The following is a 17,273-nucleotide window of genomic DNA, read 5'->3' as shown; positions in this document are numbered from 1 at the left end:
TAGCGGTCTTCAAATTGGGGTACACAGACCCTTGGGAGTATAAGCAGACTTGGTTTGGGAGCACCGATAGATTTATGAGGATCAATTTCCAAACCCTCAGTTTTCTGGCAGACCCTCCTCAAATTGATCTGCCTGAACTGGGGGCATCAGGCAAGTTCTCTTTCCTGACCTTCTCTTTCACGGAAGTCTTCCTCCCACTGATCAAAAGAAAGACATAGTTCTCACTCATCCCAAACCTTAATAGGATCCGGCCTGGAGTATAACCTTCCAGGGCTCCAAACAGAGGGTGTAAATAGACATACTCGTGTGAATGTGTCTAATGAGCGGGTAACAAGGCCATTTGCAAGTGAACAACTCAAATGACTGGTTACCTGTCCTTTTCCAATTCACATGTTTTCAACATAATCCAAGAAAGATCTAACTGAACTATCAACTGATAGATCACTAAAAATAATTTTTGATGATAGATCACAATGTGATTTTAATATATGACTTCAACATACTCAAAATAATTCAGATAAAGAAATATTCCTTATATTTCCATCTACTGCTATGAACATTTTCCATCTACTTATGTGAACATTTTCAGCACTTGTGTTTTAATAAACAAAAAATAGGATTGTAAGTAAACTTGTCTCATTCTAGCAGTAATATTCATCTACAGGTAAATGAAATTTTTAAAATTCCTATCCATCCCCTACAGATGCATTTCTAATGAATTTCACTTTTTATATTTAATAATTATATATTAAAATGTATATTTATGTGTTTCTCAACTGCATAGTAATAATAACTATAACGATAATTCAATCCAGAAGAAATGTTTCAATACTTAAAGCCTTTTAGTCACGTGAAATATTTTCAAATGCTATTTCAATTTATATGCATGTTATTGTTGCAGAGAAGTATGATACAGAAATCAATAAAAAACTTTCAAGCATAAAAATATATTACATTAGGATAAAATTCTGTGGGGAAAGCAGAATGAAAATGTAAGTTAAGGAGAAAAGAAATGATGTAAAAATATCTGACTACAGAAGAAAATCTTGTTTGGGTATTTATAAACCGAAGGTAGTAGTATGATGATATTTAGACTTCATTGGGAATTGAAAAAGAGCAAACAAAGGTTTATTCTTAAATGTCAGTATTTACAATATGCCAAAAATTACACTCTTTGCAACTATGTAAAGTTATAATGGGAAACTGTAGATATCAAGTTAAAAACATGCAAGGGGGTACATTGTCTCTCAAAATCCTTTCAGGGGACATGCAAGGAAAAAATTCTGAAGACCTCTGCTCTGGAAAACCTCCTCCTTCTCCTCTTTCTTCAATAAGTAAACATTTTTTAATATAATTTATTGTCAAATTGGTTTCCATACAATATCCAGTCCTCATCCCAACAATAGTAAACATATTAAACAGAACTGATGTTCTCAGTGCTGAATTGGACACTGAGAAGCTTCCCAGAGAAGTAATCAGCATCGTCTGTTTTCAAAACTCATCATCTAGTTGAACCAATTTGGATATTCCAGTTACTCTTACTATGTAACAAGCTAACCCAAAACATGGTGACAGAAAAACATCATTGGATTATGGTTTCCACATAATCCAAGGAGGACCTAACTGAGCTGTCAGCTGGTAGATTAAAAATAATTTTTAATGCTTAACTCTAGAGAACAAACAGATGGTTACCAGAGAGGAGGTGGCTGGGGGGATGGGTGAAATAGGTGATGGGGATTAAGAGTACACTTATTGTGATGAGCACTGAGTAATGTATACAATTGTTGAATCACTGTATTGTACACCTGAAACTAACATAACACTTTATGTTAACTATACTGGAATTTAAAATAAATAAACAAATAAATAGTTTAAAAACAATCATTGTGAATGATAGACCACTATATGATTTTAATATATGACTTAAGAGACGCTCATAATTAAAACGTAACAATATTCCTTACATTCCTCAGATTCTGTGGGTCAGGATTTCAGATGTGGGTCAGGGGTCCTGCAGGAATGGTTTGCCTCCACTCCACCATGACTGGAGCCTCTACAGAGGAAACAAACAGCTGAATGCCTCAAACACCTAGGAACTAGAACAGCTAAACCTGGAGGATCTACTTTGAAGTGGCTTCTTCACTCATGTGTCTGGTATTTGGGCTGAGCTAACCAAAGACTAGACTCAGATGGGACTGATGACCAGAGTACCTTCACATGTGACCTTTCCATATGGCTTTGGCTTTTCACAGCACAGAGAGCAAGCATCCCAAGAGAATTAAGTGAAAGTTGCATGGCTTTTTATGACCTAGCCTCATGCAGGAATCATGCAATGTCACTTCTGCAGTACTCAGTTGGTCAAAGTAGTCACCAGATTCAAGGAAAGGAGACACAGACCCCATCTCTCAATGGGAGGAGTATCAAAGAATTTGCAGTCATATTTTTAAACCACCACATTGGTTCAGGTGAGGTGTGGTTTTTTGTTTTTTTTTTTTTTTGCAACTTACATTCCTAACTGATAGAAGAGATGATATAAGACAATATAAAGTAGACATGATGTTAAACAGTGCAAGTAGGCTGTTGACCTCAAAGTAGGAAGAAGTAAAACAGATAAAGCCTTCATCATAAACAAACACCAACTGAGGGCCTATAAGTACACAGCCCAGAATAAAATGCCAAGAGGACTGAATAAACACTGTAAGACTCAGTATATATCTCCAATGCTAGAAATGAGTTCAAATCTCAACCTTCTATCCACAAACAGCATGGCTTTGGAAAATCCTAGCTAAGCCTTGGTTTGTAGATCATAAAAATGGAGAGCATACACCAGGGTTGTGGTGAGGCCTAAATGAAATAGAATGAGAAGAGCCTAGTATGGTGCATGGCACTCAGTAAGTGCTCAACAAATGCTGTGCATTTGTTTATTCACTCAAAGAACCTACACATGTGGGAAAATTGAATGAGCATCCACCATTAAATTGACAGAGAATTAATATTCTACAAACATAAGTCAGAGCTCCAAAACTCCCTTATGGGTTCACCAGGCTTGACTGAAATTTATGTAGTGCAAAGCTTAGAGGGCTTAGACCAATTTTCCCAGAAGAAAATTAAAACAGACTTTAGAAGATCTTCTGATATCCAGGTGAAGAGTCAAGTCTTTTGCCTGCAAAGCTCATCCCCACCATTTCTGCCAATTTGGGAAAATCTGTATCATTTCTCATGAGAAGCCAACTATCCCAGTCTGGGCTACTTTTTCTAAACATTAGATCTGAATTGATTTATTTTATCCCTAAATGCATTGGGCCACAATCTTCCTGAATGGATTAAGTCAGATCTTCCATTTTTAGCAGCTGGCTTATTCAGTCCATTTCCCTACTATAAATACCTACCTACACTTGTTTTTAAGTAGAATTCTTTTGTCTTCTGATTGTCCCAGTCTAGATTAGAGGGGGAAAGGTGAGGGAGAATGCAAAATGGGATAATGGAGAGAAAAAGAGGGACTTTCACAGACTCCAAGATCCACAGCTGACTGGATGTGGGAGAGAGCCAAGAGGTTCTCACCCTTCTCCACATATTTCCTTGAGAATTTGGCAGTTGTTCAGGACTTAGAGGAGACATTCAGGCTCTCTCCTACCCTCTTATCTACTGGAAATTTCTTTTTCCCAGTCTCATGTCTCAGTGCCGCTGCTCAGAGCATATGGTCAGTGACCCCAGCTTCCAAGACAGACCAAGAGATATTTTTTAATCCTTGGTCTTAATGCTCTCAAGTCAAAATAAATTTTATGGTATCTCATACCCATATCCTTGGAGTCCCAAAGAAGGGGGACACTGAGCTTTCACCAAATACTGATCAAACTCCTAATGAGCTCAAAGCACTAAAAGGAAATAGGCCAGAGTCAGATGAAGGAATGCGTCCACCAGGCAGCTGCCTTCTGTGCTGGTACACATAAGGAAAAGTGTGCTCATCTGTCACCAGGGCACTTGTACACCACAAAACTTAAGGCAATGGAGGAAAAAATGGAATTTCAAAGCACTTCTCAGAAAAACTAGAAGGAATACCATAAAACAATCCTGGAGATATGACTAAGACACCTAGGAGCCATGCTTTTGATCATGAATATTTGTCATTTTAGGGGAGTCAGCATCTAAGTGTTCTCCCTATTTTGGGGTTTCTACTAATAGTCCTCCTTCTCCCTTTATTATCCTCCCTTTATTATCTCAGTTTTCAGCTCCTCCTCCAGACTAAAGCTGAACAAATATTTGATTTGAACAAATAAATTGATACAAGGGGGCAAGAAATTATCAATAGTCCACCAAGATTCCCATGTGTCTCAGTCTGGACACTCCCCTCAAGGATCTCAGAGGGTTACAAAACACACTTGTCCACCCACGTTCAGGCACCAAGGCACCACTGTAATCCAACAGCAGCCAATGGGGAGTAGAGTCTCCTGACCTCTTGATGATGCATGAAATGCAGATGTGCCTCAAATAGTAGAAAAGTGAAAAGTATTCATCAAATATTTTCAAAAACAATTCATACATGATGATGAAGTGGGGTTTATCTTGGGGTAAACTTGGAAGTTTAAGAAAGAATGACATAGACAAGGTAGCTGCCATTCCTGCCTCCACCATGCCTCTAACTCCCCAATCCCACCATCACAGTATCCACCGTTACTTATTGGGTAAGTATGGAATATTATACTAAAATAGAGATAATTGAAGAATGTACCTATGGAGTTATATATAAGGGTAGACAAAAAATTACAAGTCAACTGGTAGCCAGGAAGAAAATCAGACTAGGAAGTAAAGAGGAAGATGTTCCTAGTACTATAATTCAGGAAATTTCTTTGTTAAAAGAAGTTTGTCATTCAAATATAGTCAGTCTTCAAGATATGCTTATATAGGGTTCAAGGTTATATCACATCTTTGAATTCCTTGGATCTTAAGAAATACTTGGATCCCATCGCTCCTCATCAGTTCATGGATTCTTCACTTGTTAAGGCTTATTTGTACCAAAAATTAAGTGTTAGGACTTCTTCAAGATGAAAAGCTTCTTCACAGCAAAGGAAGCAATCAACAAAACTAAAAGGCAGCCTACCGAATGGGAGAAGATATTTGCAAATGACATATCTGATAAAGGGTTCGTATCCAAAACCTATAAGTAACTTATCAAACTCAACACCCAAAAAATAAATAATCCAATTAAGAAATGGGGATAAGACATTAAGAGAGCCTTTTCCAAAGAAGACACCTGGATGGCTAACAGACACATGAAAAGATGCTCAACATCACTGATCGTCAGGGAAATATAAACCAAAACCACAATGAAATACCACCTCACCCCTGTCAGAATGGCTAAAAGTAACAATACAATAAACAATAGGTGTTGGAGAGGATGAGGAGAAAGGGAAACCCTACACCCTCTTGTACTACTGGTGGGAAGGCAAACTGGTGCAGCCACTGTGGAAAACAGTATGGAGTTGCTTAAAAAGTTGAAAATAGAACTACCGTGGAGCACCTGGTGGCTCAGTAGATTAAGCATCAGGCTCTTGATCTTGGCTCAGGTCATAATCTCACGGGTTAGAGAGCTTGAGCCCCACATAGGGCTCTGTGCTGATAGAGCAGGACCTGCTCAGGATTCTGTCTCTCCCTCTCTCTGCCTCTCCCCCACTTATGCACACATGCACATGCTCTCTCTCAAAATAAATAAATAAACCTAAAAAAAATAGAACTACCCTACAATCTGGCAATTACACTAGTTGTTTGCCCAAAGGATACAAAAATATAGATTCAAAGGGGTATATGCACCCTGATGTTTATAGCAGCATTATCAACAATAGCCAAACTATGGAAAGAGTCCAAACATCCACCAACTGATGAATGGATAAAGAAGATGTGAGATACACACACACACACACACACACACACACACACACACACACACACATATATATATATATATATATATAATGGAATATTACTCAGCCATCAAAAAGAAGGAAATCTTACCATTTGCACTGATGTGGATGGAGCTAGAATGTATTATGCTAAGCAAAAAAAGTCCATCAGAGAAAGACAAATACCATATAATTTCATTCATATGTGGAATTTAAAAAACAAAACAGGTGAACATATGGGCGGGGGGAGGAGGAGAGAAGAGAGGCAAACAAACCACAAGAGACTCTTAATGATAGAGAACAAACTGAGGATTGCTAGAGGGAAGGTGGGTGGAGGATGGGCCAGATGGGTGATGGGTATTAAAGAGCAAATTGTTATGATGAGCACTGGGTGTTGTATGTAATGATGAACCACTAAATTCTACTCCTAAAACCAATATTGCACTGTATGTTAACTAGAATTTAAACAAAAATTTGAAAAGGAAAAAAAAAAGGACGTGTTTGTACCAAGTCATTCAAGGGATGTTGTTTTGTCCCTCTAGAATAGCTCCTTAAAACCGTGAAATCTATTGGCCACAAAGGAACAACTAAATTGGCTGGTCTGGGCCTTGCCAGAGCTTTTGGAATACCTGTCAGAGCATATATACATGAGGTAGTAACACTCTGGTATAGTTTTGCCCAAGTATTGCTGGGGTCAGCTCTCTATTCAACTCCAGTTGATCATATTTGCAGAATTAGCAACTAATAAGCCACTTTTCCATAGGGATTCAGAAATTTATCAAGTCTTCAGGATTTTTAGAGCTTTGGGCACCCCCAATAATGAAGGGTGGGCAGAAGTGGATTCTTTAGAAGACTGTAAGAGTAAATTTCCCAAGTGGAAACCAGGAAGTCCAGCATCCCATATTAAAAACTTGGTTGAAGTTAGGCGGCAAGATGGCGGCTTAGGAGGACGCCGGGCTCACCGCACGGCCTGCTGATCACTTAGATTCCATCTACACCTGCCTAAATAACCCAGAAAACTGCCAGAGGATTAGCAGAACAGAGTCGCCGGAGCCAAACGCAGACGAGAGGCCCACGGAAGAGGGTAGGAAGGGCGGCGAGGCGGTGCACGCTCCACGGACTGGCGGGAGGGAGCCGGGGCGGAGGGGCGGCTCGCCGGCCAAGCAGAGCCCCCGAGTCTGGCTGGCAAAAGCGGAGGGGCCGGACAGGACAGACGGAGTGTGTTCCGACAGCAAGCCCGACTTAGCGTCTGGGAGGTCATAAGTTAACAGCTCTGCTCGGAAAGCGGGAAGGCTGGAGGACAAAGGGAGGGAGAGCTGCTGAGCCCCCTGACAACAGAGCTCAGTTTGGTGGGGAACAAAGGCGCTCGCCAGCGCCATCTCCCCCGCCCATCCCCCAGCCGAAATCCCAAAGGGAACCGGTTCCTGCCAGGGAACTTGCTCGCTCCGCACAAACACCCAACTCTGCGCTTCAGCGGAGCCAAACCTCCGGCATCGGATCTGACTCCCTCCCGCTGCCACAGGGCCCCTCCTGAAGTGGATCACCTAAGGAGAAGCGATCTAAGCCTGCCCCTCCTGCCCCCGAGCACCTTGCCTACCCACCCCAGCTAATACGCCAGATCCCCAGCATCACAAGCCCGGCAGGGTGCAAGTAGCCCAGACGAGCCACACCACCCCACAGTGAATCCCGCCCCTAGGAGAGGGGAAGAGAAGGCACACACCAGTCTGACTGTGGCCCCAGCGGTGGGCTGGGGGCAGACATCAGGTCTGACTGTGGCCCCACCCACCAACTCCAGTTATACACCACAGCACAGGGGAAGTGCCCTGCAGGTCCTCACCACGCCAGGGACTATCCAAAATGACCAAGCAGAAGAACTCCCCTCAGAAGAATCTCCAGGAAATAACAACAGCTAATGAGCTGATCAAAAAGGATTTAAATAATATAACAGAAAGTGAATTTAGAATAATAGTCATAAAATTAATCGCTGGGCTTGAAAACAGTATACAGGACAGCAGAGAATCTCTTGCTACAGAGATCAAGGGACTAAGGAACAGTCACGAGGAGCTGAAAAACGCTTTAAACGAAATGCATAACAAAATGGAAACCACCACAGCTCGGCTTGAAGAGGCAGAGGAGAGAATAGGTGAACTAGAAGATAAAGTTATGGAAAAAGAGGAAGCTGAGAAAAAGAGAGATAAAAAAATCCAGGAGTATGAGGGGAAAATTAGAGAATTAAGTGATACACTAAAAAGAAATAATATACGCATAATTGGTATCCCAGAGGAGGAAGAGAGAGGGAAAGGTGCTGAAGGGGTCCTTGAAGAAATAATAGCTGAGAACTTCCCTGAACTGGGGAAGGAAAAAGGCATTGAAATCCAAGAGGCACAGAGAACTCCCTTCAGACGTAACTTGAATCGATCTTCTGCACGACATATCATAGTGAAACTGGCAAAATACAAGGATAAAGAGAAAATTCTGAAAGCAGCAAGGGGTAAACGTGCCCTCACATCTAAAGGGAGACCTATAAGACTCGTGACTGATCTCTCTTTTGAAACTTGGCAGGCCAGAAAGAATTGGCACGAGATTTTCAGGGTGCTAGACAGGAAAAATATGCAGCCAAGAATCCTTTATCCAGCAAGTCTGTCATTTAGAATAGAAGGAGAGATAAAGGTCTTCCCAAACAAACAAAAACTGAAGGAATTTGTCACCACTAAACCAGCCCTACAAGAGATCCTAAGGGGGACCCTGTGAGACAAAGTCCCAGAGACATCACTACAAGCATAAAACATACAGACATCACAATGACTCTAAACCCGTATCTTTCTATAATAACACTGAATGTAAATGGATTAAATGCTCCAACCAAAAGACATAGGGTATCAGAATGGATAAAAAAACAAGACCCATCTATTTGCTGTCTACAAGAGACTCATTTTAGACCTGAGGACACCTTTAGATTGAGAGTGAGGGGATGGAGAACTATTTATCATGCGACTGGAAGCCAAAAGAAAGCTGGAGTAGCCATACTTATATCAGACAAACTAGACTTTAAATTAAAGGCTGTAACAAGAGATGAAGAAGGACATTATATAATAGTTACAGGGTCTATCCATCAGGAAGAGCTAACAATTATAAATGTCTATGCACCGAATACCGGAGTCCCCAAATATATAAAACAATTACTCATAAACATAAGCAACCTTATTGATAAGAATGTGGTAATTGCAGGGGACTTTAATACACCACTTACAGAAATGGATAGATCATCTAGACACACGGTCAATAAAGAAACAAGGGCCCTGAATGAGACATTGGATCAGATGGACTTGACAGATATATTTAGAACTCTGCATCCCAAAGCAACAGAATATACTTTCTTCTCGAGTGCACATGGAACATTCTCCAAGATAGATCATATACTGGGTCACAAAACAGCCCTTCATAAGTTTACAAGAATTGAAATTATACCATGCTTACTTTCAGACCACAATGCTATGAAGCTGGAAATCAACCACAGAAAAAAGTCTGGAAAACCTCCAAAAGCATGGAGGTTAAAGAACACCCTACTAACGAATGAGTGGGTCAACCAGGCAATTAGAGAAGAAATTAAAAAATATATGGAAACAAACGAAAATGAAAATACAACAATCCAAACGCTTTGGGACGCAGCAAAGGCAGTCCTGAGAGGAAAATACATTGCAATCCAGGCCTATCTCAAGAAACAAGAAAAATCCCAAATACAAAATCTAACAGCACACCTAAAGGAACTAGAAGCAGAACAGCAAAGGCAGCCTAAGCCCAGCAGAAGAAGAGAAATAATAAAGATCAGAGCAGAAATAAACAACATAGAAACTAAAAAAACTGTAGAGCAGATCAACGAAACCAAGAGTTGGTTTTTTGAAAAAATAAACAAAATTGACAAACCTCTAGCCAGGCTTCTCAAAAAGAAAAGGGAGATGACCCAAATAGATAAAATCATGAATGAAAATGGAATGATTACAACCAATCCCTCAGAGATACAAATAATTATCAGGGAATACTATGAAAAATTATATGCCAACAAATTGGACAACCTGGAAGAAATGGACAAGTTCCTGAACACCCACACTCTTCCAAAACTCAATCAGGAGGAAATAGAAAGCTTGAACAGACCCATAACCAGCGAAGAAATTGAATCGGTTATCAAAAATCTCCCAACAAATAAGAGTCCAGGACCAGATGGCTTCCCAGGGGAGTTCTACCAGACGTTTAAAGCAGAGATAATACCTATCCTTCTCAAGCTATTCCAAGAAATAGAAAGGGAAGGAAAACTTCCAGACTCATTCTATGAAGCCAGTATTACTTTGATTCCTAAACCAGACAGAGACCCAGTAAAAAAAGAGAACTACAGGCCAATATCCCTGATGAATATGGATGCAAAAATTCTCAATAAGATACTAGCAAATCGAATTCAACGGCATATAAAAAGAATTATTCACCATGATCAAGTGGGATTCATTCCTGGGATGCAGGGCTGGTTCAACATTCGCAAATCAATCAACGTGATACATCACATTAACAAAAAAAGAGAGAAGAACCATATGATCCTGTCAATCGATGCAGAAAAGGCCTTCGACAAAATCCAGCACCCTTTCTTAATAAAAACCCTTGAGAAAGTCGGGATAGAAGGAACATATTTAAAGATCATAAAAGCCATTTATGAAAAGCCCACAGCTAACATCATCCTCAACGGGGAAAAACTGAAAGCTTTTTCCCTGAGATCAGGAAAACGACAAGGATGCCCACTCTCACCGCTGCTGTTTAACATAGTGCTGGAAGTTCTAGCATCAGCAATCAGACAACAAAAGGAAATCAAAGGCATCAAAATTGGCAAAGATGAAGTCAAGCTTTCGCTTTTTGCAGATGACATGATATTATACATGGAAAATCCGATAGACTCCACCAAAAGTCTGCTAGAACTGACACAGGAATTCAGCAAAGTTGCAGGATACAAAATCAATGTACAGAAATCAGTTGCATTCTTATACACTAACAATGAAGCAACAGAAAGACAAATAAAGAAACTGATCCCATTCACAATTGCACCAAGAAGCATAAAATACCTAGGAATAAATCTAACCAAAGATGTAAAGGATCTGTATGCTGAAAACTATAGAAAGCTTATGAAGGAAATTGAAGAAGATTTAAAGAAATGGAAAGACATTCCCTGCTCATGGATTGGAAAAATAAATATTGTCAAAATGTCAATACTACCCAAAGCTATCTACACATTCAATGCAATCCCAATCAAAATTGCACCAGCATTCTTCTCGAAACTAGAACAAGCAATCCTAAAATTCATATGGAACCACAAAAGGCCCCGAATAGCCAAAGGAATTTTGAAGAAGAAGACCAAAGCAGGAGGCATCATAATCCCAGACTTTAGCCTCTACTACAAAGCTGTCATCATCAAGACAGCATGGTATTGGCACCAAAACAGACACATAGACCAATGGAATAGAATAGAAACCCCAGAACTAGACCCACAAACGTATGGCCAACTCATCTTTGACAAAGCAGGAAAGAACATCCAATGGAAAAAAGACAGCCTCTTTAACAAATGGTGCTGGGAGAACTGGACAGCAACATGCAGAAGGTTGAAACTAGACCACTTTCTCACACCATTCACAAAAATAAACTCAAAATGGATAAAGGACCTAAATGTGAGACAGGAAACCATCAAAACCTTAGAGGAGAAAGCAGGAAAAGACCTCTCTGACCTCAGCCGTAGCAATCTCTTACTCGACACATCCCCAAAGGCAAGGGAATTAAAAGCAAAAGTGAATTACTGGGACCTTATGAAGATAAAAAGCTTCTGCACAGCCAAGGAAACAACCAACAAAACTAAAAGGCAACCAACGGAATGGGAAAAGATATTCGCAAATGACATATCGGACAAAGGGCTAGTATCCAAAATCTATAAAGAGCTCACCAAACTCCACACCCAAAAAACAAATAACCCAGTGAAGAAATGGGCAGAAAACATGAATAGACACTTCTCTAAAGAAGACATCCGGATGGCCAACAGGCACATGAAAAGATGTTCAGCGTCGCTCCTTATCAGGGAAATACAAATCAAAACCACACTTAGGTATCACCTCACGCCAGTCAGAGTGGCCAAAATGAACAAATCAGGAGACTATAGATGCTGGAGAGGATGTGGAGAAACAGGAACCCTCTTGCACTGTTGGTGGGAATGCAAATTGGTGCAGCCGCTCTGGAAAGCAGTGTGGAGGTTCCTCAGAAAATTAAAAATAGACCTACCCTGTGACCCAGCAATAGCACTGCTAGGAATTTATCCAAGGGATACAGGAGCACTGATGCATAGGGCCACTTGTACCCCAATGTTCATAGCAGCACTCTCAACAATAGCCAAATTATGGAAAGAGCCTAAATGTCCATCAACTGATGAATGGATAAAGAAATTGTGGTTTATATACACAATGGAATATTACGTGGCAATGAGAAAAAATGAAATATGGCCTTTTGTAGCAACGTGGATGGAACTGGAGAGTGTGATGCTAAGTGAAATAAGCCATACAGAGAAAGACAGATACCATATGGTTTCACTCTTATGTGGATCCTGAGAAACTTCACAGGAACCCATGGGGGAGGGGAAGGAAAAAAAAAAAAAAGAGGTTAGAGTGGGAGAGAGCCAAAGCATAAGAGACTGTTAAAAACTGAGAACAAACTGAGGGTTGATGGGGGGTGGGAGGGAGGAGAGGGTGGGTGATGGGTATTGAGGAGGGCACCTTTTGGGATGAGCACTGGGTGTTGTATGGAAACCAATTTGTCAATAAATTTCAGAAAAAAAAATAAAAAAATAAACTTAAAAAAAAAAACTTGGTTGAAAATGGCTTAGATTTGCTTTCAAAAATGTTAATCCCAACAAACAAGTTTCTGGCAAATGACATTGAATCATCCATATTTTAATGATTTGGACAATCCGATTGAGAAGATGTAGCTTTCTGACAAAAAATTTCCACATGCTGTCTCAAGAACAGATAGTTATATTTTTACTGTTACCTCTATTTTTGTCTCATGTGTTCTTTCCTATGTTGTAAAACTTAAGCTACACTTCATCATCTAATTTCAAAAGTGTAACTTAAAAATGTAAATATTGTTCTATATCAATTTAAATATAGTAATTCTGTGTATGAGTGTAGATCTCACTGTAACAAACTGTAACAAGTATTTGTTACTATAATAAAACTATAAATCTAGTATTGATGACAGGAATTAGGGGGAAACATTTTTTTAAACCTGTCAGTAAACTAAGAGCAGACGAAAACTTCCCCAACCTGATAAAGAGCAGCTCCAGAAAACCTACAGCTGACACCAATACTAATGGTGAATGACTGAGTGGCTTTCCCCTAAGATCAAAAACAAGGCAAGAATATCTGCTTTCACCATTTTATTCAACATTATACTAAAAATCCTAGCCAGTTTAATAAGGCAGTAGAATAAATAAAAGGCATGCATATTTGAAAAGAAGTAAAACTGTCTTTGTCACAGATGACATGATTGCCTATGCAGAAAATCCTAAAATATCTGCAAAAGAGCTGATTTCAGCAAGGACACAGGATACAAGGTCTATAAAAAAAATAGAATTTCTATATTCTAGAAACAAAGAATTAGAAATTATAATAGATACCGTTCATTTTTTTTAAAAAAACACTGCTGTATTAGTTTTCAATTGCTACAAATTAGCAGCTTGACACAACAAACATTTATTATCTCACATAGTTTTGGAGAGTCAGGAATCAGGGAGCAGTTTCAGGGGACAGCATAGCTCGGGGTCTCTCAGGAGGTTGTCATCAAGATGTTAGCCAGGGCTGCACTCATCTGAAGGATCTACTTCCAAGATCACTCATTCACGTCTTGCTGGTAGAGGCCTCAGTTTCTCCTTTATGAAGGTCTCATTTCTTCACCACCATTCTTCCAGTAGATCTGCTCCAATGTATTTCAGAGCAAGCAATACAAGAGAGAGCAATGAAACAGCTGTAATGCCTTTGATCACTTAGTCTCAGCAGTGGCCTCCTGTCACTTCTGTCATACTCTCTTGGTCACACAGATCAACCCTGGTACAAAGTGTGTGGAGGGTGAGGGGTTCTATACAAGCGCATGAATACCAGGAGGGAAGGAGCATTTCAGGCCAATCTGGAGGCTGGCTACCACAAATACCACTTATAATAGCATCAAAGACATAAAACACTTCTGGATAAATTTAACAAAATATGCGCTAAACCTCTACACTGAAATGACAAAATAATTACTGAAATATCTAAAGAAGGCCTAAATAAGTAAAGATATATACAATGTATACGGATTGAAACACTCAATATTATTAAGATGTCAATACTTTTCAATGTATTGGGATTCAATGTAATCTGAATCACAATGCCACCAGGTTTTTTCTTAATAGAGATTGACAAACTGATAGTGAAATTTGTATGTAAATGTTAAGAACTTAAAATAGCCAAAACAACTTTGAAAAGAAGAACAAAGTTGGAGGACTTAGACTACCTCCTACACTGCAGCCTAAAATAGTGTAAGAACTACACTATTTTAAGATTTACCATAAAGCTACAATAATAAAGACAGTGTGCTATTAACATAGGATGGACATATAGATCAATGGAACAGAACAAAGAGTCCAGAAATAGGCCCACTCATATATGGTCAATTAATTTTTGACAAAAATGCCAAAGAAATCCAATGGGGCAAATTTTTCAACAAATGTTGCCAGGACAATTGAATATCCCAGGAAGAAAATAACCTTGAACATTGCCTTACACTATACACAAAAATACCTTAATATTGATCACTGGCCTAAATATAAATGCTAAACTAAAAAATTCTAGAAGAAAGCAGAGAAGGAAAATGTTATGATCTTAGTATAGGCAAATAATTCTTAGACAATACACAAAAAGCACTTATTCCAAAAGGGAAAAAATTTGATAAATTGGACTATATCAAATTTAAAGTTTCCTATTCTTTGAAAAACAGCATTAAAAACAAACAAAAAGAAAATGCAGAAAAAAATATTTGTAATACATGTATCTGTCAAAAGGCTTATATTTGGAATATATAAAAAAAACTCTTATAGCTTAATAATAAAATATTAACTCAAAAATAGGCAAAAAAAAAAACCTTGAACAGACACTTCACAGAAGAAAAAATATAAGTAGCAGACATACAAATGAAAAGTATGCTCAACATCATTGTCATCGGGGAAAGGCAAATTAAAACTCCCAGATACTACTACCACCCACTAGCATAGCTAAAATTAAAAAGAGAAACCATACCAAGTGTTGGCAAGGGTGTAGATCAACTAGAAATCTCATACTTTGTTGGTAGAAATGCAAAATAATACAGCACTTGGAAAAATTCAGTGATTTCTCATAAAGTTAAATATTCACATAGTATCTGACCCAGCAATCCTTTAGGTAAATTTACATAAGAAAAATGTGAATGTAGGTCTGCACAAAGACTGCTTGCAAGTGTTCATAACTTTTTCATGATGGCTTTTATTCATAAGAACTCAAAAGTAGACAACAATCTGCAAGTCCATCAAAAGGTGAATGGTGAATAAATTGTGTAATATCCCTACAACAGAATATAGCTCAGTGTTAAAAAGGAACAAAATATCGACGTAAAAAAAGATCAAGAGGAGGGGATATACTGTAAAAAGCCAGTGGGGACTTGATGGACACGTTCTATGTCTTGACTTTGGGGGGGGTTGTGTGGGTGCATACACTCAAGGAAATTTATTAAAGTGTACACTTAAAATAGGTACACTTTATTATATGTAAGTTATACCTCAATAAAATTAAAACATTGTTAAAAAAATATATTCATATGGTTAAAAAACAGCAAGTAAACACTGAAAAATTAGTACACTTCCATCAAATGTCCAGACCTCCAAATACCCCATCTCTCTACCTAAAGGTAATCTCCAGTGATTTCATGCCTTATTCAAAAACTGTGTGTATATGTGTATACACCTCTACACTGGTATTTGTATGTGGATATTTATATAGATATATGCACACAAATGCACACGTATACTTTGTTTATATACAAGTAGACATATTTCTATTATAGCAGATGCTTTTTGGTGCCTAATATTCCCTTAGACCACCTCTGATTTCTGCTGCAACTCCCATGGTCAGTCTCTTCCTTGTACACTGACGAGAGTCCCACCTTGAACACTATCACTTTCTCCAAAGTCACAGGAGCCTAGTCAGCCGACAGGGAGAGGCAGCCTTAAGCAACAGGAGTTAAATCCCTGGAACACCTCAACTAATACAGGATGGGTTTGGTTAATAAACGCCCCAGTCTTCCTTCTTGCCAACAGATAGGCAATTCTGGGAGACAGGCATTCTGTGTGTTTTCCAAAGGTCTGGACTTAGGCTGCCTTTACCTATAGCAGCAACTCAATAATACAACTTGGGTGGGTTTTTTTGTTTTGGGGGGCTGGGGGGGGGGTGTTTGTCATTTTTGCATTTTCTATCTCGCTGTCTTCACCCTCTCACTGATTTTTTCTGGGGTTATTTCCCAAATAAACCACCTGCACCCAAGTCTCTGTTTGAGGCTCTGCTTTCAAGGGACCCCAAACCAAGACATGCAAATACCTTATTTTTTCACTTGATATATCTTATAGGTTGCACGGTGTCAGCCCATACAGTCTGTCCTGTTGTGTCTCATGACTGCAGTTCTCAACTGTATGTGTGTACATAGGTTTTAAATTTTTTTTTCAATGTTTTTATTTATTTTTGGGACAGAGAGAGACAGAGCATGAACGGGGGAGGGGCAGAGAGAGAGGGAGACACAGAATCGGAAACAGGCTCCAGGCTCTGAGCCATCAGCCCAGAGCCTGACGCGGGGCTCGAACTCACGGACCGCGAGATCGTGACCTGGCTGAAGTCGGACGCTTAACCGACTGCGCCACCCAGGCGCCCCAATAGGTTTTATAACCATCCCCCATCAATGGATATTTAAGTTGTTTATTGTCTTTTGTTATTGTATACAATGTTTGTTTTAAAAGATCCCTAGGCACGTCTTTATAAGATAAATTTCTTGAAATAGAATGGATAAGGCAAAGGGTGTTCTTGATAGTCTTTAAATAGGATAGTTCTTTAAATAGGACTATCTGATATAACTCATATAACTCAGGATACTGATACAACTGATATAACTCAGGACTCTCTGATATAACCCTGATATAACTCAACGGTAAAATCTCACCTGTACACATAGTTTTTCAGTCACAAATCCAATGTGTAATCATGTGCAGTTATCCCTATCAGAGTTGATGCTAGGCCACAACCCAAT

At 39.2% G+C, this 17,273-nt stretch overlaps 1 long non-coding RNA gene and 1 pseudogene across 8 annotated transcripts in view; one reads left to right on the top strand and one right to left on the bottom strand.

Annotated features, from left to right (window-relative positions):
- Positions 1-4,688: 4,688 nt before the first annotated feature.
- LOC125167177 (cyclin-dependent kinase 1-like) lies at positions 4,689-12,900 on the top strand (annotated as a pseudogene).
- A 483-nt stretch (positions 12,901-13,383) lies between these two features.
- Positions 13,384-17,273, bottom strand: part of LOC125167178 (uncharacterized) — a 67,242-nt gene continuing 63,352 nt past the window's right edge. For all 8 annotated transcript variants that reach the window (XR_007152689.1, XR_007152684.1, XR_007152682.1 and 5 more), the window contains one exon: positions 13,384-13,886. This is a non-coding gene — a long non-coding RNA (uncharacterized LOC125167178). The remainder of the gene's footprint in view (positions 13,887-17,273) is intronic.

This window comes from Prionailurus viverrinus, chromosome B3 (genome assembly GCF_022837055.1).
Source record: "Prionailurus viverrinus isolate Anna chromosome B3, UM_Priviv_1.0, whole genome shotgun sequence".
Classification (NCBI taxonomy): Eukaryota; Metazoa; Chordata; class Mammalia; order Carnivora; family Felidae; genus Prionailurus; species Prionailurus viverrinus.
Note: the sequence above shows the minus strand (reverse complement) of the source record. Positions and strands in the feature narration are given on the sequence as shown.